Below are 22,579 nucleotides of genomic sequence, written 5' to 3'. Positions count from 1 at the left end.
ATCTGGAGTTCATTTGCAGTGGATGGAAGCCCTGGTGTGCCCATTAATTTTTTTTTCTCTCTCTCTCCCTATTTATTGCTCTCTCTCAAATAAATAAATATAAAACTATTTTTAAAATGTAGATTCTGGCCTGGAGTGATTTCTCAGTGGTTAACGCACTTACCCACAGAGCCTCATGACCAGAGTTCAGTTCCCTAGAACCCATGTAAAGCCAGATGCATAAAGTGGTACATGTGTTTGGAGTTTATTTTCAGTGGCTGGTGGCATTAGTGTGCCCATTCTCTCTGTCTGCCACTCCTCTCTCTCTCTCTGCTTGCAAATAAATAAATACAATTTTTTAAAAAAGATTCCTTTAACAAAACAACAAAAAATGTAGATTCCACGGCATCACCAGGAACTGACAGTCAGAATCTCAGTGAACAAGGCCCAGGAAGATACACTTTAAGTTTTTTGGATGACTATTATCAACACCAAAATTTGAAAATCATTTTCCTGGGAAGAGCACACAAAAGTGATGACACCTGAATGGGTTTGGCTTTTGTGTTTCGTTTTGGTTGGATTTAGGGGGAGGGAGACAGGTTCTTACTATGTAGGCCAAAAAGTCGGCCTTGAACTCAAAATCCTCCTTATTCAGCATCCTAAGTGTTAAAATTACAAATGTGCACTACCATACCTGACTAGTCTGTTGTTAAGCATTAGCCTACTTTTGATTCTCTATTCTTTTTTCGTTTTTTAGTTTTTTAAGGTAGGGTCTTGCTATAGCCCAGGCTGACCTGGAATTCACTATGTAGTCTGAGGGTGGCCTTGAACTCATGGTGATCCTCCTACCTCTGCCTCTCAAGTGCTGGGATTAAAGGCATGCTCTACCATGCCTAGCTTTCCTTGAAAAAAAATCATGAGATACTTTATTACTTATCATAGATACAGGAGTATATCCCATTTTCATGGAGCAGTAGCTAATACATGTTGGGTGACCTTTTATAACTGGGTAGAAGTCACCTCCTCATTGCTGGGAGAAAATGCCTACCAGAAGCAGATTACAGAAGAAAAGGGTTTAGTTCCATTTTAAGTCTCAAGGGGAAGTTTCATTATGGCAGGAGGAGCATGGCAGGAGCAGACAGCCGGACATCACACCTCCACATAGGCATAGAGGAAACAGAGTGCACTCAGTGCAGCAAGCAGGGCTGAGCTATAACACCCAAAACCCACTTCCAGTGACATACCTCACCTGGTAAGCCTACTTCCCAAAGGCTCCACAACCCTTTTAAAGAGTACCACCAGTTGCGGAGCAAGCATTCAAGCGCATGAGGCCATGGGGGGCATTCCATATTTAAACCACCAGCATATGTACATTTATATTCATTTATTTTCTGATAAATATAATCAGGCCCTGACAGCCACTCTTCTATTTTCTTTTATTTTTTAACTTTTTATTGACAACTTCCATTCATATACACAATGTACCCTAAAAGTAAGACAGTTAACTTTGAATCCAGACACATTCATAAACACAAAAACTTACAAGGGCAAGGCACTACATGAGCTACCAGGGAAAAGTGGCCAACATCTATCCAAGCAACTCAAAGTCTAAGCAACTCAGAAGCAAACAAATTGGCATGATACTCACACAAGTGCAACAGTGGCACACAGCCAGGGTGAATAACCAACAGTTAGCAGATCCACTCAGTGGAAAGGAAACCATATCTGGAACTGGGAAACAAGTCAGAATCATATCCAGATAATGATGCCACTTTCCATTGTCAAGCTCCTACTAACCTTAGACTATAAGAGGGTCTGTACCCTTTTAATTCTTTCTAAATTAATAATGGTTATCCCACTTAATTGGTGCTGACTTCACTCTCCATTGGAGAATCTACTTTTCTTTTCAAGATGGGAGCTGGACCCGAGAAGTTAAACAACCCAGTGCGAGCCAGGCGTGGTGGCGCACGCCTTTAATCCCAGCACTCGGGAGGCAGAGGTAGGAGGATTGCCATGAGTTCAAGGCCACCCTGAAACGACAGAGTTAATTCCAGGTCAGCCTGGACCAGAGTGAGACCCTACCTCAAAAAAACAAAACAAACAAACAAACAACAACAACAAAAACCCAGTGCACTCCACTCTAGCTCCAGAGGAATTGGGGAAATGAGCAAGAATGCTGCTTTCTCAGTGAATCTGATATCAGCACAAGAGTGATGGAGAAAGATACTGAGGACACGCAACACCTGCCAAACCAGAGATATAGATGTTCCTAAGCGCCCATCACTGAAGTGGACTTAAAATGCTCCCAGCATGGCTCAGTGAATTTTGCAGAAGAGGGGGTGGAAAGATTGTTAGAGCCACAAGTCGGGACATTTTGCACAGAGACATTGCCTCTCCCCCCTCTTATAATAATGCATGACCCACAATTCCCATGGGGTTGACCTACATCCCCAACAAGGAAGGCCTCTTCAGAAAAGGGGCAGGGAGGAGAGACAGGATGGTATCAACATGTGCTGTTTACATACTATATCTAATGTGTTCCACGGGTGTTAAGGGTCACATATTGTTATACAGGAGAATATCCTTATGCAGAAATTATACACTGCAATATTGAAGGGAGGGGAAAGGCTGTCATGACACAACTTCCACTCAAACACTTCAAATTAGCCGGGCATGGTGGCACACACCTTTAATCCCAGCACTCGGGACACAGAGGTAGGAGGATCACAGTGAGTTCAAGGCCACCCTGAGAATACAGAGTGAATTCTAGGTCAGCCTGGGCTAGAGTGAGACCCTACCTTGAAAAAACAAAAACAAAAAAATAACGTCAAAAAAAGCAGGTATTATACTAGGATTGGAAGTATTTTTTAACTTTGAAAATATTTCAGAAAAATGACATAATCAAACAGAAAAAAACAAACTTCCAAGTGCATTCATTCCAGCATAGTACCTGGCCAAAATCTTTATAATTAACTAGCTTTTTGTTTTAGCTATACTTTTTTTTTTTTTTTTTTTTTTTTTTGCAAGAGAGAGTGAGCCAGCAAGCGAGCGAGCGAGTAAGAGGGAGAATTGGTGCGCTAGGGCCTCCAGCCACTGCAATTGACCTCCAGACGTTTGTGGCTCATTGTGCGCATGTGCAACACTGCATGCTTGTGACACTGTGCGTCTGGCTTATGTGGGACCTGGAGAGTAGACATGAGTCCTTAGGCTTTGCAGGCAAGCACCTTAACTGCTAAGTCATCTCTCCAGTCCTATACTTGGTTTTTATTGTTTGCAATCAGAAAACCTCCCCTGACATGAATATGAAGGTAATCAAAGAGGAGTCCTTTGTTCTTATACCTTAATTTCTTCACACTTTCTGCTTTTGCAAACAGAAAAATTAATTTAATAGATGGGGTTATATCTTCCAAAATTAATCATTTTCTCTACTATAGGTCTTGGGCTTTCTAGAATCAGAGAGGGAAAAATACCATTCTTCGCTAAATTGCTTGGCCCGGCTTATGATGGAGGAAGGGTGTGGAAGACTTCCTTGTTATAGACTTACCTTGTATCTAGAAGAACCCCTCAGGCTGCTAGCTGCAGTTCTGGGCTGGCTCTCGCTGCATTGCGCTAACACTCTCCTTCCGGCGAGGCAGAAGAGACGCCTTTACCAGCTATGTCCTGCGTTGCAGGGGAGGCGCAGAGCTGCAGTTGTCACAAGGGCTGAGGGCCTGTGATACTGAGGCATTGCTCTTTTCTCTCCACCATGGTACACTGGGTTTCCCTGCCTGCGTCTTTGCTGCCCTCTCAGATTATCAAGCCCCGACACAGTCCACCATTCTGAGAACATCATCAGCACTCAGTTTCAGCCAGAGGAAAACTACGTCCAGCAAGTTCTGCTAATGGCCGGATTTCCCTGTACTGCGTGTGGACACCTTCAAGACTCCAATCCAAACCATTGTCTCAGCTTCAAATGCTATGGAAAGGCCTGTGGATGAGCACCTTGTGCTCCTGCGTCCCCAACTGTGAGAAAGGTGGAGTCACTGTTCCTTTGCAAATGTTTTATTTATCCAGCTGGCTTTCACAAACCACATCAAAGCAACGGGCTGAAGACTCAAGCTTGTATGTTCTCAGTGACACTGTTTGGAGCCACCCACAGCCAGGATAAATCTCTTAACTGTTGAAAACCCAGCACTTGAAAGTGCTACAATGGGGGAAAAAGGGGTAAGACATGCCCACTGGTACATGATTGTTATGGGGTAACCAACTGCTCTCTGATTGGATTTGATGCCTGCCCCACAAGAAGGAAGTTGCCCTGTTACCGAAAACATAATCAAAAGCCAATGGCTGGGGAGGTCATAGGTCCTAGAGGGGATGTTGCCACTGTTGTTTGGCTAAATTGATAAATGGTGCCCATCAAGTTGCCTTCTAAATAGTTATGTTTGTGCTCATGTCAGAGAAGCTTCCTTTGGCAGAAGGTGGTGAATACTGGGGAGACTTGAAACTGATCAGTGCTAGGAAGAACTGACTGTAGAGTGCTCAGCACTCCACAAGGCATCTCGATCACGTCCTGCAAGGAAAGAGGAAGTGGAGAGAATGGTCAGAGTACAGAGAGCAGTGCTTTGAGATGCTGTCTTTTGGACATAAGGTGACCATTGCATTTATGATTTCATGGTGACTGTCATTACCTGCACAAGACCTGCGCAATATTGGGCCCATCGACATATTATCATGGAAGCTGGAGAAGGGCAACAACAAGACATGAGAGGGGATGGGGAACTAGTTGGAAAAAAGGATGGATTCAGTGGAAGGGGAATGAGTACATGGGGAGGGGAAAAGTAAGGTAATGGGAGGGGATTATAATACAAATACATTCTATACATATATGAAACTTGTCCAAAAAGAAAAAAAGGAAAGGAAGGAAGGAAGGAAGGAAAGAACTGGCATGACTTTGATCCCAAGCAGAAGTGCTTTTCAGGAAGATGTCCTGACTATTAATCCTCGGGGAGCAGAGCATAGCCTGAGCACGAGATGGAAGCCGAGGCAGGTCTGGTCCACAAGAGAGCAGCAGACCAGTGACAGTGGCTTCAAACTACTGGCAGGAATTATGTCATATGACATAATCCTTTTTTGAGGATTTTTTAAGAATGCAGGGACGGCTTTGTCCAGAGGTTCTAGCTCAGGGTATCTGTGAAGTGGCAATCAAGCTGTTGGCCAGGGCTTCATTCATCTGAAGGCTTTGGCTGAACTGGAGGAGCCACTTCAAAACCGAAAGCAGTTGATGGGAGGTGTGGTGGTTTGGCCCAGGTGTCCCCCATAAACTCAGGTGGCTTGAATGCTAGGTTCCCAGCTGATGGAGATTTGGGGATTAACCGCTCCTGGAGGAAGTGTATTGTTGGAGGCGGCCTTATGGGTGTCATAGCCAGTTTCCCCATGCCAGTGTTTGGCACACTCTCCTGTTGCTATTGTTCACCTTATGTTGGCCAAAGGGCGATGTCCACCCTCTGCTCATGAAATCGTTTTCCCTGACATCATGGAGCTTCCCCTCAAATCTGTAAGCCAAAATAAATCCTTTTTCCCACAAGCTGCTCTTGATCAGGTGACTTCTGCCAGCATTGCGAACCTCACTGCAACAGGAGGAAAGGATTCATTTTTACTTACAGGCTTGGAGGGAAGCTTCATGTTTGCAGGGAAAGTTGATCGAGCAGAGGCTGGGCATCCCTTTTGCCACAACAGATGGAAAGTAGCAGCGAGAGAGTGACTGACACTGGCAAGCTGGGGCACAATAAACCTCAAGGTCCACCTCCTATGACAGACCACCCCCATCAAGGCTCCACCTCCCAAATTGCCACCAACTGGGCACCAAGCATTCAAAACCCATGCTTATGGGGGCCATCCAATTCAAACTAGCACAATAACCTATTCTCAGAGATGGCATATCATCCAACTCTGGCATGATGTAAGAGCCATACAAGAGTGACTACCAGAAGGAAAGTGTCCTGGGCCATTCTGAAGAATGGCTAAGCACACGACAAAACTTCTGGTGAGCATGCCGTTCTATACACTTTCATTAGATAGCCAGAAGGAAAGACAATTCAAGCCATGAGTTTCTCCGCACTTGTTTTTCCAAATGTATCACAATGTAGGAAACTATAAATTCATAATGCCTGTCTTTGACCTCCAGAGGACCCAGCAACTTCAGCCGCACTGGGACACAGCCCTGTGCAGTTCAGCACTGGACCATTTGCTTTATTACATGGGCTTATATGACTTCTCCAAGTAGACTTTTGAGAATGGACCATATGTCTTCTTTTTATTTGTAAGGGACCGCAGGATCAAGCCTGATGCTAGACACATGGTGGTTGTTTAATCAAGAGTTATTCACTGACTGATTGACTTAGAAGCCCTCCTCAAATACTCCTTTTTATAGTCTGGGAATTTGAGGAGTCAGCAAGGAGAAAATAAAAAAAAACGATCAGATGAATCACCCCTCAAGTTTGGAGCAAAACTCCATAGGCAGCTGCTTATCCCAGCTGGAAAATGAAGATGGGGATTATTTGCAAAACCAACTGGCTCAGTCCGGGTTCAATTCCAAAGCAGGATGCAAAAAGTGGTGTAAGCACCTGGCATCCACTGTAGCCCCAGAGGCCCTGTGGTCTTTTACCACACAAGTACAAGGAAAGGAACTTTTTTAAAAACGTTATCACTTTAAACAAAGTAGGAAGCTGTACTGTGCGGCACTGTCCTCCCAGCATGGACAGACCGATTTAGAACCCCACGGGGATACCACTGCCCCACTGAGAAGGGTCCTCAGTGCAATGGGGGCAGTAGAAAGGGGGCAAAAGAGGATAAGCATAGGGGAATATGACCAATTAATAGTATGTTCATACATTAAAGTACCTAATGAAATTACTTTTTTAGAAAGTTGGAGCCCAGGCGTGGTGATGCACGCCTTTAATCCCAGCACTTGGGAGGCAGAGGTAGGAGGATCTCTGTGAGTTCAAGGCCAGCCCTGGGACTAAACAGTGTCCAGGTCAGCCTGGACTAGAGTGAGACCCTACCTTGAAATAAAAAGGAGTTTTTAAAATAGTTGGAAGCTTAGAGGCCAACTACTGCCCCTTGCAGGGCTAAGGAGCACGCCTCCCTTGCATGGAGCTACCCAGCCATTCAGGAGGCCATGAGAAGCCTCGTTCCTGTGTGTCTGCTACCAGGCAGCCAGCTACTCCTTTAGCTAACGGTTCCTGACAAGCAGAACTTCCTTCAAAAATCTCTCCATGGTTTGAAAACCAACTCTAAAATGGAAATGTGGGCTGGAGAGATGGCTTAGTGGTTAAGCACTTGCCTGTGAAGCTTAAAGGCCCCAGTTCGAGGCTCCATTCCCCAGGACCCACATTAGCCAGATGCACAAGGGGGTGCACACATCTGGAGTTCGTTTGCAGTGGCTGGAAGCCCTGGCGTGCCTATTCTCTCTCCCTCTGTCTCTCTCTCTCTCTTTCTTTCTCTTCCTCCTCCCCCCCTCTGTCACTCTCAAATAAATAAATAAAAATGAACAAAAAGTTGTTTCAAGGGCTGGAGAGATGGCGCTTGCCTGTGAAGCCTAAGGACCCCGGTTCGAGGCTCGGTTCCCCAGGTCCCACATTAGCCAGATGCACAAGGGGGCGCACGCGTCTGGAGTTCGTTTGCAGAGGCTGGAAGCCCTGGCGCGCCCATTCTCTCTCTCTCCTCTATCTGTCTTTCTCTCTGTGTCTGTCGCTCTCAAATAAATAAATAAATAATTTTTTAAAATATTTTTTAAAAAAAAGTTGTTTCAAAATGGGAAATGTGTTTGCCCTGCAGAGGGAAAAGGCCATGTGCCTTGCACAATACCACCAGTAAACATCAGTGAGCCACATCGATCTATAATTGCGGTCTGCTCCATAGTGCTGGATTATAGGAGTCATCTGTGAAGCTGTATTGAGCCCAGTGCTGGTGGAAGACAGTAGTACCAACTAAATGCTGTGTATAGTTGATATGGCTAAGTGATACCACCAGTGTCTCACGTGAGAATCTCAGAGAGGAGGGCCCCACTGCACCCCTGCCTGCTTTCCACAGTGGTCTCGGGTTCTCTCGTGGGGTTAGTAGGCCTCCCTGTCTGGTTATTCAAAATGACCTTTAGAAAGCTGTGCCTTCCGTTCTTTCAGCGAGCCCACCCTGGGCCCTGCATCATCAGCACCTCGGTGTTTCCAATCAGTGCTTCTGCATTTGTGAAAGTTCCGGAGCCTCCAGATTCCCTGTGAAAAAATGCTTCGTTATATTACATTGCCCCCTGGCTCCAATGAATTGCTCTGTAAATCATGTGATTATTAAAGTGTCCTAGGAAAACTAAACCACTTTCTGAGGCTCAGAGAACACAAGGATATTAATCAAAGACAATGATTGCAGAAAGAACATTAAGGAGAAAAAAAGTAAAGAAATAAAAAAAAAAACAGTTTTTAATGTGTGGAGCTTAGCAAAGGAGGATTGGGGCCAAACCAGACTATCTTGACTCGTTTCATAAATACCCTGCCTCACAAATACATTATCTCTGAGGGCCATAAGCCCATTTAGTTTTATAGCAAAACAATATCAAACACCTGCTTCACCGTAGTGATGGAGCTCAGGCAGCACAGGGTGAAGCTGGGGTGGGTGTTGGGGAGACTATAAATCAAGAAGGACCTTTAATTAGATTCTGCTGGGACCCACATCAGTTGTTGAGAAGATGATGGGTACAGATACCTCTGAGGCTCATAGCCTGCCTTTGACTGCAGCATGAGAGACAATAAACCTAGTTCCACAAGGTTCCAGAACCAACTTTTAGGGATGTTCCTCAGATTATTTCTGGGAGAACTCATAAACCGCTCTGCACTGGGTATAATGGAAAAGTATGGGCAACAAAAGAAGTGGAGGAAGGCCACATTCTACTATAAGAAACTCTACATTCTGGATCTTTAATCAACGGATTTTTATTCGAAAGATGTTGGCCTTGGGCTGGGAAGATGGCTCAGCAGTTAAAGAACTCTTTTTGATGCTCTGACTTTTCATCACAGGGTTTGGTTTCTAATGAAATCTGACTTAAGAGGAGAGAGCTTGTGCCCTCCACTGACTTATCATCTAATGGTCTGTGATAAGTGCAGAAGCTGTATTGTTCTGCTCCAGGTGCATGCATTCCTTTCTTTTCTCCTCTCTTTTCTCTCTGTATACTTTTCCCTCCCTCTTTCTCCCCCTTCCCCTCCTCACCTTCTCCCTTTTTCCCTGTTATAAAATCTTAGATCCAAGACATTGTCTGAGTTCTCTGATCCAGAACTTCCCTCTGAGGTGGAGAGATGGCCTGGCAGTTAAGGCACTTGCTTGCAAAGCCTGATACCCTGGGTTTGATTCCTCAGTACCCATGTAAAGCCAGTTGCACAAAGTGTCACTTGTGTCTGAAGTTCATTTGCAGTGGCAGAAGGTCCTGGCATACCTATTCTCATCCTATCTCTCTCACTCCCTGCAAATAAATAGATTTAAAAAAAAAAAAAAAAGGCTTCCCTCCCTTTTTGGATCACACTAGTCTATCCTTATGTTAAATCAGACCTTGTGACTAAGAAACTGTTCTCTCTTGTGAACCTTGATATGGGGTACCATGACTCAGATTGAGGTATCACCAAGACTGACTGCCCTCTTGGCCTCCACTTCTCTTTTTGTCTTTCTTTCTGCCTTTGCCAGGGCTTCTCCTAAATTCAACACTAACTCCATTTTGAATCAGATGGCTGGGACACCTGTGGTTGGGGAAATCTCAATGTTGAGTCAGGTGAGTCCCTCTTGAAGAAGTCCAGGACCTCTTGCTCTGAACCCAATAGAGATGCAAAGACACTTGATCTCTAATAGGTGGTTGTTTTCCATGTGACTTTGACTCACACTTGCAGGATCGAAAAGAGACACAATGACCCTACTTCTCTCTTCCTGATTCATTTCTAGAGCTTAGGGCTTACAACATTCCCCCTCCCGGACTTTCCTCTCATGCTCTCCCTACTGTACAGAAGTCTGGGGCCTCCTTGGCCCCAAACCTGCTCGAGACCCTCCTGGAGCTGGGCAGCCCCAGAGTTAGGACCCGTAGAATGGGTCTCTTGCTACAGCAATCTTTCATGATGGCAAATGGTGACCTCTCCCTCTCTCTCTCTCTCTCTCTCTCTCTCTCTCTCTCTCTCTCTCTCACTTCTAAACTGTGGCCAGGTTGGCTTAATTCCCATTCCACTGGGCCTCTCCTTCAGGACTCTTTTTTAAAAAAATTATTTTTTGAGAGAAATAAGAGAGAGAATGGGTGCACCAGGGCCTCCAGCCACTGCAAACAAACTCCAGATGCTTGCACCCCCTTATGCATCTGGCTAACGTGGGTCCTGGGGAATCAAGCCTCAAACTGGAGTCCTTAGGCTTCACAGGCAAGCGCTTAACTGCTCAGCCATCTCTCCAGCCCCTCCTTCAGGACTCTTAAGCACCACCTTCACAACTTCCTTTCCCAGAGAAATCTGTCGGTGATGAGTAACACATGATCGCACATGCTACGATGGGAACTGGGTGCTCCCCCTGGGTGGGTCCACATTTACTGGCTGTGATGGCAAAAGCTATGTGGATGATCCTTTATGGCCACAGAGGAAGTTACTCCATGGAACACTTTCCCCAAACATGCAGGCCCCTTCCACATTGCCATCATGATGGAGTCTTCAGAGAGGCAAAGAAAAGCAATGTTCACTTTTTCTTTTCTTTTCCTCTTTTTTTTTTTTTTGTTTTGTTTTTTGATTTTTTTTTTTTTTTTTCGAGGTAGGGTCTTGCACTGGCCCAGGCTGACCTGGAATTTACTATGTCCTCTTAGGCTGGCCTTGAACTCACAGCAATCCTACATCTGCCTCTCGAGTGCTGGGATTAAAGGCATGGGTCTCCACACCCAGATAAAGTGTCACTTTTAAATCCAAACTGTGAGCAGCTACCCTGTCTTTAAGATGAAAGCTTTCTAATAGTTACACCTTTGAAAATAATGATTTTGGATTAAAGATTACTTAGTGCTACAGAGGAAATAGTTAATCAAAATGGGAGTTAAAAGCTAACAGATGATAAATCTAGAAGCCACAAAATCACTGAGATTTTAGAGCTGAGAGAATACACATTGTCTATATCATTGAGATGATAATATCAGCCTATAACTATTCATATAAATTAAAAATAACAATTTAACTCAAGCCCTTCAGTTTATACTATAAACTTTCAAAGAAGTGAGGCATAGTTTTACTTGAAATAGCTGTTTAACTGCCTGTTCTTTGTTGTATATGTAAGGCTGGCCAGCCACTGTCATATGTTCATGTGTCCAAAACGACACAACTAAGTCTATAGCCATTAACCATTTTTAAAAATATTTTATTTTTAATGTATTTGAGAGAGAGAAAGCAAGAGGCAGATAGAATGAGAGAGAGAGAGAAAGGGAGCAACAGGGTCTCCTGCTACTGCAAATGAACTTCAAATGCGTGTACCACCTTGTCCCTCTGGCTTACGTGGGTCCTGAGATACCGAACCTGGGTCACTTGGCTTTACAGGCAAGCACCTAAACTGCTAAGTCATCTCTTCAGCCCATCATTAAGTATTTTGATTTTATAATTTTATTTTTATTTATTTATTTGAGGGGGGAACAGATAGAGAATGGGCTCACCAAGGCCTCTAGCCACTGCAAACTAACTCCAGACGCATGCGCCACCTTGTGCATCTGACTTACGTGGATTCTGGGGAATCAAACCTGGGTCCTTTGGCTTTGCAGGAAAGTGCCTTAACTGCTAAACGATCTCTCCAGCCCAAGAATTTTATTTTAAAATGTTCATATACATATACATGGATATAATTTAAGAGGAGATTAAATTACTAAAAACAAGTTTATATATATTATATATTCATATCCGTGCTTTTGGCTTTAAAAGAAAAATGCTTGTTCATGCTTACTGCAACAATAAGCAAATGTTACTAATGGTAAACAAAAATGCAAATTTTAATTTGGCTTTTAAAAATCACCTTAGAGATTCAATTAATCATCAAGATTTTAGGGCTGGAGAGATGGCTTAGTGGTTAAGGCATTTGCCACCTATACTAAAGACTATTATAAAGAACTTTTAAACCTAAAAACTAAAGCTTTCAAAATTGGTTGATTTCTTAAAATTTTTTCATGTTTTAATAATTTTAAATGCCCAATATATTTCAAATGTTGCTTGATATATAAAATGGCTCTAATTTCCATTTCAATTAAGGTGTCATTGATAATTAATCTTGTTATACTTCCTACCTTGCCTAAACCAAATATTTATATGTACAAAACTTTTCATTTATTTTTTTGGTGGGGGGAGTTTCAAGGCAGAGTCCCACTCTAGCCCAAGCTGGCCTAGAATTCACTACATAGTCTGAGGGTGGCCTCAAATTCACAGTGATCTTCCTACCTCTGCCTCCCAAGTGTTGGGATTAAAGGCATGAGCCAGCATGCTTGATTACTTATGTTAACTCTTCTTACCAAAGTAGAAATGCCCTCTTCCTTACTTCTACAGACAACACTTCTTGCTTCCTCACCTACTAGCTGTTAGTTATTATTTTCAAACTGAAATATAGTCCTATGATATGTCACCTATAAATTCCCATTATATGTAGAAAGCGTGTATGTGTGTGTGTGTGTGTGTGTGTGTGTGTGTGTTATATGTGTGTGTATAATGGCTAATAGATTAATATGATCCAAGAGCTTCTTTCCTAATAGCTCTGTTAATTATCTCTCTCCTGATGAGCTGCCTCCCTGCCTATCCAGCATCATCTGCTACAGACCCTAGGAGTAGGCTTCTAGCAACATGATAGAACAGCTTGCCATGAGCACAAAGGGTGGCATAATGTATGGCTAAAAAGGGATCAAAACCTGAGGCTCCCACAAACCACACCTGTGTTACCAGAACTTCAACAATGGATTCCAGCAATTTTGGAGAGTTAAATATTACAGATCCAAAGCCTAAATTATTTTGAGCTATATCATCCTTTTTTTATATATTTGACAGAGAGAAAGAGGAAGAAAGAGATGGAGAGAGGGGAAGAGAGAATGGGTGTGCAAGGGCTCCAGCCACTGCAAACAAACTCGAGACGCATGCACCACCTTGTACATCTGGCTAACGTGGGTCCTGGGGAATTGAACCTGGGTCCTTTGGCTTTGCAGACAAATGCCTTAACTGATAAGCTGTCCTTTCAGCTCTATATTATTCTTTTAAAATAGCCAGGTTATTATCTTTTTGGTGTATAGCTTGACACCTCTGTGAGGAGCTGAGATACCCCTTGTTTTAGCTCTTTTGATATATTCCTTTTAAGCTAGACCTATACAAGAGTCCTTGTTCATTTCCTCTGAGATAAAGTCATTCCTTTGTATTCCAGGGCTCACGTTTGCTGAAATTTTTCTGTTTTCCAATGCCATGAGTCAATCTTTTATTTGTCTACTTCACTTACACAATTCATTCTGGCAGATCCAATTCCAAAATGGTTTCAGAAATAGCTGTTGTTACTTCCTCAATAATCATTTCTATTCTTATCTTCATAGGCCTTTCTCTAGCCATCTGCTAACTTGATGAACCAGACCACCACAGCATGCACATGGTCTTCCTCATCCTCCTGACACAATCATGCAGATTTGGGTCTCTGGCTCAGACACTCTGAAATGGGGAAGCCTCTATCTCAGCATAATGGCCCATTTCAGCTCAAAGCAGTTAGAGATACAGTCATACCACTTTCACCTCATGAGACCTCCCTCCATCATTTTTTCCTATGAAATTGTCTCTCTGTTCTTTTTAGAAGTATGTTTACTTACTTGTTTATTTGAGAAGAGAGAGAGAGAGAAAGAAAGAATGAGTGTGCTAGGACCTCCTGACACTGCAAACTCCAGATGCATTAACCACTTTGTGCATCTGGCTTTACATGAGCACTGGGAATCAAACTAAAGTCGTTAGGCTCTGCAGGCGAATGCCTGTAACCACTGAGTCATCTCTCCAGCCCATCTGCTCATTTTCATATGAACAAAAGTTATGGAATGGTAGAGTCCCAGAGCTCTCTATCCACCCCCACCACCACCACCTGAATATGCTAGGTCTGGGACTCGGTGACAGCCTTCTGGTATGGTGATTGAGGACACCTCTGGGCTAAGAGAACAGAAGGCTACCCACCCAGCCAACCTCCGCGTACCACCAGAGGCCCTTCTCCTCTCCCCATGAAACTCTCTCAGGTGCATGCAGCCCCCTTTCTCCCCTTTTTTTCCTTCTCTCTCCCTCCTCTCTCTTTCTCTCCCTCTTTCTCCTTCTCCTTCATTACAATAAAATCTTGGATCAAAAAAAAAGCACTACTGTCCCTAAGCATGTATTATACACAGATTGTTTATAACTCAGATGATCAAAACAAAACCACACTAATGTGGAGAGTGGCAGTGTTTCACTGATTAATTGCAAAGAAAACATTATAGCAAAGGTCAACCTTTCTGTATTCTATTTCTTCACTCCCCAAACACACAGAGAAAGTAAATAAAGGTCACTCAAAATACCACCAACTTTTTAATATGTTGGACTATAATAATTATGGTTAAATAAATGGAGATCAGCAGACTTGAGTGTGAGTCACTGTTCTGTGTGTTCTTGGGCAAGTACATGAATTCTCCAAGCTACCATTGCTTCATCTGTAAAAACTGTCATAGTAAGCTGGGTGTGATGGTACATGCTTCTAATCCCAACCCTCGGTTGGCTGAGGTAGGAGGATCACTGTGAGTTAAAGGCCAGCCTGGGGCTACAGAGTGAATTCTAGGTCACCCTGGGCTAGAGTGAGACCCCACCTCAAAAAAAACTCATCATAAGTTCTACAGAAGAGGCCCCAATCACTACCAGGCAAGTACTCAATAATGTTAGTATGCTAATCATAATACAGCATAAATCATTTCCATATGATTTATCATACATGCAACATGTATGTACATATGAATACACACTTAAAGGGTCATACTTCTTTTTTTTCTTTTTGGTTTTTCGAGGTAGGGTCTCACTCTGGCCCAGACTGACCTGGAATTCACTATAGAGTCTCAGGGTGGCCTTGAACTCATGGCGATCCTCCTACCTCTGCCTCCCGAGTGCTGGGATTAAAGGTATGCACCACCACACCCAGCAAGGGTCATACTTTTTATACTGCTTTAGTAATAGTCTTTAAACTTACCACATTTTAGGAACATTTCACACATCATTAATCAGTTCCAATGTTCCAGAGGACACCACTACATGAATAGTGTAATGCATTTAACAGCCTTCCTATTGTTAGGTAATTTGGTTGTTTTCAGTGGTTAATAGTATAAATGCCTGTGAGGTACTGCCTTGAGGAGGTTTCCTGCAAGAATCATTGGCTGCATCAAAAAATAATTAGGGGCTGGAGAGATGGCTTAGCAGTTAAGGCATTTGCCTGCAAAGCCAAAGGACCTCATATCAATTCCCCAGGGCCCATGAAAACCAGATGCATAAAGGGGCACATGAATCTGGAGTTCATTCGCAGTGGCTGGAGGTCCTGGCGCACTCATTCTCTCTCTCCCTCTCTCTGTCAATCTCCCTTCCTCTCTCTCTCTCTCTCTCTCTCTCTCTCTCTCTCTCTCTCTCTCAAATAAATAAATAAAAATAAAGATTTTTAAAGTTAAATAATGCAAAACCAACAAATACATTACAGAAAATAGAGAAAAGAAACAAATACAATTCTGCCACACGAATGCAATTACTAAGGTAATTTGGGTACCTTAGACATTTCACTGTTTTCATTTTTACTTAAAAGAGATAGAAACTTGAAGTTAAAGATGGGCAGATACTTATTCTTTTTCCCTTTTGAAACTCACTAAAGAAGCATAAAGTCACAATATTAATGAGAATCTAATAGGAGATAGCAGCAGAAAGATGTGAACAAAAGTTTGAGAGTTGCAAAGCAAGCCCATGAGTGGTAGCTGACTTAGTGGGTCAGGGGAAGCCATCCGGGCCGTGGCTTACCATCTTCAGCATACTTGAACAGCAGCGGCTAGGTTCTCCAGACCCTCTGCTCCACGGCCCCCAAAGACAAGTTGCTCTCTGGAGAGGCGGACCAGCAGCCTCCACATCAAGAGCGTGAGGCACTCACCACTGGGACAGGAGGAGCATCATGGAAGGAGATTTAAATGACAGATTATATATCTCCTTAGAAGGTAGGACTCCAGGCCCAGTTCCCAGAAAGCAAACAGCCAGGCCCACACACACTTACCTCTGCATCTCTCCTTGCTCCTAGACAGGAAGTTAACTGTCTCTTCTATGAGAATCTGAAAGGTCTAAGGAAAAATATCAGGGAATACCCCCACACACACTCAAAGAAATATCCTCCACATTAGTTATGGTGACATCCAACAGCTGACAGACTGTCCCTTGTTCCACAGAGAGAAAGATCACTAGACATTTATGAGAAGTCCCTAACATTAAACAATAAAACAAATCAAAAAGCACCAGAAATTTGGCAAAAGTCTACAAAAAAGAAAAGAGATTATATCTCTAAAACAAGAATAGGCTATAAAAAATTCAACAAAATACTCTGAATACTTAAGTATAAAAGAAGTTAACAAAAAAGCCTCAATCTTTAAAAGATGGCTGAGAACTCTCCTAGAAAGTAAGACAAACATAAATTAGAGAAATAAAATCTGTAGAGCAAGTATATGGTTCTTGTTTGTCGAGAATAAGAAAATTTGAAAATGTCAGAAAGACACAACCAAGGAACCAGGCAAGAAGAGACTGTGAGACGCTCGGGCTGTGGCTCAGTGATAGAGCTCTGGCCGGCACTCAAAGCCCCACGTTCAATCCCCAGACTGCATCTGGGTGGAAGAGGGTGAAAGTATTTGGGTCAGGTATGGTGGCTCACATCTGTAATCCCAGTGTTTCAAAGGTGGAGGCAGAGAACTACCATGAGTTTGAGGCCAGTTGAGGCTATATAATGAGACCCTGTCTCAAAAAAATAAGTAATTAAATATCATTAAAGATTACTAAATAGGGGTTGTAGAGATGGCTTAGTGGTTAAGACACTTGCCTGAAAAGCCAAAGGACCCAGGTTTGTTTTCCCAGAACCCATATAAACCAGATGCACAAGGGGGGCACATATGTCTGGAGTTTGTTTGCAGCGGCTGGAGACCCTGGCACGCCCATTTTCTCCCTCCCTCTCTCCCTCTCTGTCTCTCTCTCTCAAATAAAAAAAAATTTAAAAAACTAAACATTTCTTTAAAAAGATTACAGAATAGGAGCTGGAGAGATGGCTAAGTGGTTAAGGCACTTGCCTGCAAATCCTAATGACCCTGATTCAATTCTCTAGTACCCACATAAAGCCAAATGCACAAAAAGTGGCCCATGTATCTAGAGTTCATTTGCAGTGGCTGGAGGCCCTGATCACCCATTCTTTCTATCTCTATCTTATCTCTGTCTCTCTGCTTATAAATAAATAAATAAAAGTATTTTTTAAAAATTACTAAATAATACTGGGTCTAAAGAGAAGTAGGTTGACACATAGCACAGTGAGTGAGAAAGGGCATAGCCCCAAAACATTCTATAATTTCTTATCACTAGAAGTAAAAAGATCTAAGCTTCTAAGGAAGAAACTTAAAAACAAAAATACCAGCCAGATGTGGTGGCACACACCTTTAATCCCAGCACTTGGGAGGCCAAGGTGGGAGGATTACCATGAGTTTGAGGCTGCCCTGAAACTATATAGTGAATTCCAGGTCAACCTGGGCTAGAATGAGACCCTACTTTTAAAAACCAAAAATAATAATAATAAAAAATAAAAATACAGTTCTCTGATAGAAGACAGAGAATCCTGACAATGAAGGAAATGATTGTAACCCAGAATTTCACACTTAGCCTAACTGTCAATCAAGTGAACTAATAGAAGAGACAGTGTCAGACATTTAAAGTCTGAGGAAACCTATTTTCTTTTCTCAGGAAGCTATTGGCAGAGCCAGAAAATAAGAGGAAATTGTGATGATGGTGTGTGTTCCTGTCATTTAGAAAGCTCCAAACAATTTAGTGACTAATGAAGATATAAGCTATATTTTTGTTCATATAACTGTGCAAGATATGTGTTCCAGGAACCAGGCAAACTTGGCTCCATGTCGTCATTCGTGGAACTTTAGGTGACCTTTATCCTGTTTTGCTGCCACTCCTTAGGACAGCGGTTCTCAAAAGTCTATCTTTAGACCAGTGCCATCAGCTTCCCTTGGGAGATTGTTAGCAGAGGGTATCGTCAGATGGCAATGCTAGACCCAATCAGTCAGAACGGGGAGGGTGGGTGAAGTGTGAGCCCAGAAGTCTGTTTTGCCACAACTTCTACATCATTTTGATATTTGTTAAAATTCGAGAATACTTGTCTTAGGGCATAACCCTTTTCTGCACCATCCAAGTTGGATTGCAGCCACTTCTATGTCCTGGCTCACCAGAGGGAGTAAGTGTGGAGTTTTTATGGAGCTGGCCAGGAATTAATGTACATTGTGTCCCCTTGCATCCACTTGGCAAAGCCTACTCATGTGGTAACTTTAGCTTCGAGGGTAAGTTGGGAAATGTAGTCTTCAGCTGAGCCGCCACATATTAAGCACCATCCTATCACAAGGAAAGAATAGATTTGGGAAGATAACCTGTAATTTTCACATGTTCATCTAGGGATCGGGAGCTCCAAGAGAAGACAGTAACTTAGATAGATCCTGAGATGATTTTGTTCATTTTATTTATTTATTTATTTATTTATTTAAGAGTGACAGACACAGAGAGAAAGACAGATAGAGGGAGAGAGAATGGGCAAGCCAGGGCTTCCAGCCACTGCAAACAAACTCCAGATGTGTGCGCCCCCTTGTGCATCTGGCTAACGTGGGACCTGGGGAACTGAGCCTCGAACCGGGGTCCTTAGGCTTCACAGGCAAGCACTTAACCGCTAAGCCATCTCTCCAGCCCCCGAGATGATTTTGAAGGGACCCTCAGGGGCCTACTCAACTGGCTGTCTTAGGCATTAGTCCCAGGACGGCCAGTGCTGATGGAAACAGGAAAGCTGAAAAACTCCAGAAAATTTTGCCAGGGAAAATAACAAAACCAAGAGAATACCTGCATTTGAAGGCATTGGCAGGCGATTTTGTGGATGAATTAACAAGAGGCAATACCTAGTAAGCTGAACGAAATACAAAAACAGAAAAGTATTAATTCCAGGGAAAACAAAAGGAAACATAATTATAGGTTCCTAGGTGGGGAAAATATTTATATAGTCATAATGTAAATACATAATATTAATTCAACCAAAAATGGTTATATCACTATTTTGGGAATATGAGCATAGCCTGTGTGGATGCAGGTCAGCTTAATGATTATAATAGACAGTGTTTGTGTAGTACTTACTGTGTACCTGTAATTATCCTTAGCTTATTATATATTTAACTTCTTTTAATCTTCATAATCAGTGTGTGAGGTAGATACCGTTAACATCCATGTACACATGAGGCAAAACTGAACTCAGAAGAATGAAGCACACAGCAAAATTACAGCTAGTTCATAGCAGAAAATGAATTCTAGACTTGCACTTAGTTCACTTTGTAAATATCCTTCTAATTATTTGTCAGAGAGCCCTGTGAAGTAAAACTATATTACACCAATTTTTTTTTTTTTTTTTTGAGGTAGGGTCTCACTCTAGCCCCGGCTGACCTGGAATTCACTATGGAGTCTCAGGCTGGCCTCAAACTCACGGCGATCCTCCTACCCCTGCTTCATGAGGGCTTGGATGAAAGGCATGCACCACCATGCCTGGCTTTATTACACCAACTTATATTGAAGGAAACCAAGAAAATACACGCCATACCTCTCCTCTGAGCTTCTTAGCAGACCGAAGCCCTAGATCTAGTCCTCTGGTGCTAAATTAAGGGCTATTTCAAATGTACAACATCTGTTGTGAGTTCTGGAGACAACGCAGATAGCGGGAAGCAACAGCGCACACAGTAAATAGAGGGCCAGCCCTTCCTGACCTGCTACGGACAAACAAACGCGGGCAAGTTTCCCATCCTTCACAGGGAGCCCAGGTTTTCACAATGCTCATTTGTCTGATTAATTTACTTAGAAAATATGAACATAAGGGGTGAGGAGAGGGCTCAGTAGGTGAACTGTTTACTGTGCAAGCCTGAAAGCTGACATTCTGATCCCTGGAACCCACGTAATACCAGCCTCTTAGTGAGAACGCCTGCAATCCCACGGGAGAAGAAAGGTGTAGGAAGGAGAGTCCAGAAGCTCGGTGTGCCAGCTTCCCTGGCAAATGTCACAGCTGAAGAGGACAGACTCTGCCTCAAAAACAAGGTGGAAGGCGACACCAACCCTCAAAGTTGTCCTCTAGCTTTTATACAGCTAGTACGTATGATCAAACACAGCACACCTACATACATAGAAACACGATTAAAAAAAAAAAAAGAGGGCTGGAGAGATGGCTTAGCGGTTAAGTGCTTGCCTGTGAAGCCTAAGGACCCTGGTACGAGGCTCGATTCCCCAGGACCCACATTACCCAGGTGCACAAGGGGACGCACGCATCTGGAATTCATCTACAGTGGCTGGAAGCCCTGGTGCGCCCATTCTCTCTCTCTGTCTGTCTCTCTCTCTCTCTCTGTCTGTTTCTTTCTCTCTCTCTCTCTCTCTCTCTCTGCCTCTTTCTCTGTCGCTCTCAAATAAATAAATAAAAATAAACCAAAAAAACATTAAAAAAAAAAAGAAAAAAGAAACATAGGAAAAACAGCTTACATTGACTCCTGTGCCATTCGCTGTAAGAACTCCTGTTTAGATGCATGAAGGAGAGCTGGGGGGCGGGGCGGGTAGCTCAGTGCCTAACATGCCCAGAGGCCTTGGGCTGGATCATCAATAACACCAAGGGAACAAACATAATGAGGAGAGGGAGGCTAGGAGAGACCCCGCTGAGCAAACCCAGTAGGGCCCCTGGTGTCAAGTCCTGCATAGACCCTTCACCATAGCTCCCTGGCCATCAGGTGCTCCCCAGTGCTGTCCCCCCTCTTGGCAAGTTACCGAGACACCACTCTCCCCCCCCCACACACACACACACAAAGCTTGAGGCCCAGTTCTGCCTGCTTTGGGTGTCTTTAAGCTGAAGGATTGTCCTCAGACACCTCCCTTCAGTGCCTCCTTCTGTCCTCAGTCCCAGGGCAATTAATTATTCCACTAGCGAAAAGCCACCACTACAACCTCAGGCCGCCCAAGAGCTGGAACCAGAGAAGACATTGCCCAGAGCAGTTAGCGTGCCCGACTCCGGACCAAGGGGTCACTTCAGGGGAAGAGTCTCCTCAGAGAAGGGCATTTCATCAGGTGAAGGGTCTCCTTGGTGGAGGGAATCTCTTCGGGAGTGAGGCACCTCTCTTCAGAAGTGGGGAGACGTAGTATGCAATGTGGCTTCTATAGGGCCAGCAAGAGTCTGCAGGGCTGGGCAGCTGGCTTCCCTGAGGCAGCCAGAGTTTCCCTTAGGGAACTGGAGAGAACTCTGCCTGCCTACCAGCTTCTTAAGGGGACTCAGACTGAGGCCTAGGCCAGCCTGGGACACTATTGGCCCAGGCTCGTGGAGGCACTGTCCCTCCCCAGTCCACCCTGCCACACTGGTCACTCTTATAGCCCTGATCCACCCTCGCCCCCCCCCCCCCCCCCGCCCTTAAACAGGGACTGCTGACAAGTTGAATACAGTGGGAATAACAGACATTTGTTCTGGTTATCGCTGCTGGTATTGAAGCCAGATGTGTGTGTTGCTGACATTGACATGGTACATCTGGCTAGGTTTTTGGTTTCCATCGCGGAGTTTACCACATCCACCCCAGCCTGCTAGAAGACAGGAGACAAACATCTGGAACTCATTGCAGCTGTCACGCTTCAAGGGGATCCTGTACCACAGAGACGAGAATTCAATACGTAACGGAGCAAAATCGTCCAACTCCCCTGGTCCAGATTTCAAACACATGCAGGAAAATGGCAGCCACACTACGTGGCTCTACCTCCTGTCCTCTGTGGTGCCAGTGGGTGCCAAGACCGGAATCCAAGGCTCCCCTTCCCTGCCCCTGTCCCCTCGCTAGTCTCTGTAAAGCCACTCTGGAAGAAGGTCATCTTTGCCACTGAGTTTCAGAATCTTTTGTTGATCCTGGGTAGGCATTTTAAAGCCCCTTCTTTCTCCTTTTGTTTGTTTGGTTTTTTTTTTTGTTTTTGAGGTAGGGTTTCACTCTAGCCCAGGTAGACCTGGAATTCAGGGTGGCCTTGAACTCATGGCAATCCTCCTACCTCTGCCTCCCAAGTGCTGGGATTAAAGGCATGCACCACCACGCCCGGCTTCCCTTCTTTCTCCTTTTGATCTCAGCTTGCTGGAAGTTTTAAATTAAACATTACTTAGTCTTCTACTTCTGTCCACACCCCTTCCTTTTCTCATGGTAGCCAATACTCTAGCCCTACCCTACCCGCTAAATCCTATCTCCCATTTCTTTTCCTAAGGCAAATATTAGTCCTTATCAAAGGTAAAATAAATCATGCTAATGCCTCTATGA

The 22,579-nt window shown here is 43.8% G+C and overlaps 1 long non-coding RNA gene across 2 annotated transcripts in view; it reads right to left on the bottom strand.

The window, feature by feature from the left end:
* Window positions 1-16,308, bottom strand: part of LOC123453763 — a 68,991-nt gene extending 52,683 nt beyond the window's left edge. For both annotated transcript variants that reach the window (XR_006632961.1, XR_006632960.1), the window contains exons 1-2: window positions 16,258-16,308; window positions 16,011-16,139 (exon numbers count right to left, since the gene is read on the bottom strand). This is a non-coding gene — a long non-coding RNA (uncharacterized LOC123453763). The remainder of the gene's footprint in view (window positions 1-16,010; window positions 16,140-16,257) is intronic.
* Window positions 16,309-22,579: the final 6,271 nt, after the last annotated feature.

Source organism: Jaculus jaculus, chromosome 12, assembly GCF_020740685.1.
Source record: "Jaculus jaculus isolate mJacJac1 chromosome 12, mJacJac1.mat.Y.cur, whole genome shotgun sequence".
Lineage (NCBI taxonomy): Eukaryota > Metazoa > Chordata > Mammalia > Rodentia > Dipodidae > Jaculus > Jaculus jaculus.
Note: the sequence above shows the minus strand (reverse complement) of the source record. Positions and strands in the feature narration are given on the sequence as shown.